This window comes from Miscanthus floridulus, chromosome 1 (assembly GCF_019320115.1).
Source record: "Miscanthus floridulus cultivar M001 chromosome 1, ASM1932011v1, whole genome shotgun sequence".
Classification (NCBI taxonomy): domain Eukaryota; kingdom Viridiplantae; phylum Streptophyta; class Magnoliopsida; order Poales; family Poaceae; genus Miscanthus; species Miscanthus floridulus.
This window is the reverse complement of record NC_089580.1, coordinates 37,834,008-37,836,553: the sequence shown is the minus strand read 5'-3', so window position 1 is coordinate 37,836,553 and position 2,546 is coordinate 37,834,008.

Here is a 2,546-nt window from a genome sequence, read left to right as displayed (position 1 = left end):
GACGTCGGGTGAGGCGGATCCAGCCCTCGGTGGTCGGGGAGGCGAAGTTTGCCCTTAGATGTCGGGCGAGGCGAAGTTTGCCCTTAGATGTCGGGCAAGGCGGAGCCAGCCCTCGGGGGTTGGGCGAGGCGGGGTCCCATGGTCTCGGTGGACGGACGAGGAGTGTCCCGGCAAGCGGTGTAGTCGTGCTCTTAATCGCGTGGATGAATCAATGTTCGACGGTTATTAGCTCCTCCTCTTCGGGTACCCTAATATTGGTCCCCGACAATAATTATACCCCCTCTGTGCACAAATATAATGTCATCTAGGATCTAAAATATGTCCATAAATGTAAGGGCAATAAATGTTTGCTAGAGGTACGTCCCTTTTGACAACGGCACGGCTAGCGTCTGAACTTCTAACGCCGCACGCGTCTGGACGTCTGCTCAGCCCGCTCGTGTCTGCCTTCGCCCCAGCCCACGCGCGGCACGCCCCCTCAAATGTAGCACTCCCGTCCGCTAGCCCTCCGACGTGCCGTGTGCCCCCAGCTCGCCCCGCAGCCTACCGCGTCCGCCTTCGCACCGCCCCACGCGCGCGACGAGCACACCCCCACCCCCGACCGCAGCACCCCTGTCCACCGGCCCCCGGCTCGCCCCTGGCCGAACAATATAAAACAATCAAATAAAACACTTGCAACATGGAACAACTTACTGCAACAAAAGACTGAAACAACAGAAACATTTGGAACATATTATTGCAACGTTTGTGTGAAGCATATGAAACATCCAGATCAGAATGATTGCAACATACGTCTAGAAACAGATGAAACATTTTGAATAAATGCTTGCAACATGCCTCTGAAACACTTGCAACATATGCAACATTTGCAAACATCCCCCGATCTACTTTTGCAACATCAAAATGAAACAATCGCAACATACTTCTGAAACATGTGCAGACCCCCCCCCCCTGATTTTCTTTTTTGGAGGAGTGAGTCGCGCGGGGTGGGATGGGGGAGTAGGATTACCACGGTGGTCAGCGGAGTGAGTCGCGCGGCGTCCGGATGGGGACGCCCGTGATGAAGCATTTGCGTTTTGACAACCTTTTAACAGAATTCTCATATCTTAATTTTACCACAGTGGTTTTACTAGGTGCTTGATTGAAGGGCATACCTGTTTTCCTATCCAGCTTAAATTCCGTAAAAATTCTAGAAGTCCTTACATCTGCGGACGGTAGAGAGCATTCATCAATTCATATATGACATTATTATTCACGATTATTGCCCCAAATTTAGCAGGTTCTATTTTGCTCAGAACAGCACGGATACACATATTAACTGTCTAGTGTGTCATATTGTCACACTCCACTATGATTGTTGTCTTGTTTTATTTTTTTCCCTACTCCCTTTGAGTTGTCATATTGTTTATCCTCTCTAGTCTCTATGACATATATCATATACCACTTAACCTCTGTAATCATGAAGCCTATGTGGCTAGTTAGAAGGGCTATATTTTATTTTTGTTTCTAAAAAAAATCTGGTCTTATTCTGCTACAACAAATGCAACTGGGCTTGCATATCTAACTTTGTATGTAAACAAACAAAACATACCTTTCAGCTAGTACTTTGGGTAGTCTGGCTCTGCCAATAGTTTATATTTTTGACAGAAGAGTTTCTCTTGACAGAAGATCGTCATGCCTGCAACACAGAAGATTTGCTAGCAGTTTGTACGAATAAACGAAGAATTCACTACGTTTAAACCTACATCAAAGCTAGCTAATAGTGGTCAGGTTTTGAAATATCTAATCCAGTCAAAGTTGGATGATGGATGGGATTTGCTCCCGCACACCTTGTCGACCGGAAGGAAAGTTGGCTACAAGACAATGTGGAGGAACTAAGATTGGGCGAAAAGGGATGAGCACTGGTCTTCATTAGTGCAGCGGTGGAGCACAATCATTTTCAAGATCAGACGACGATAACTACTTCGATGTGCTATCCGACTGTCACTCGCAGCTAATAATTACATCCGTCATTCCTCAAAAAATAATTACATCCGTCTCTGAACCGAAATTGTTTCATCCACACAATTCACACTGCAAATTTGGCATGTGCCTCATATATATATATTATCTTCTACTCCCACCCCAGGATAAGCTTGCTAACAACGACCTTGTCACATATGAACATCATCGATCAGTACATCACACCAGTGTTATACTCTTACTTTTAAATTGTCCCAGGTTATGGCAGTAGTTCTGTAGTTGCATTGCATGAAACTTGCTGAAAATTAATGTTGGTGGATCCATGCATGCATGCACTTGCATTGCCAGAGTGCCGACAACGTCGAGTTGGATTGGATGCAATTGGTGATGGGTCGTTGGATGGATGGATTCACTCCACACCTTTGCAGCTCCACTTTGGTTCCATTTGGCTTTAGTCAGTGCCTGACTGGGCACCAACTAACTTATTCCAGCACATGAAACAAATGCTGCAGAAATTTGCACAGCAGGCTCCGTAGTGAGCTGATTAGTGTGTGATGCTTATAATACAGATCTCCAGCCGCCGGCAA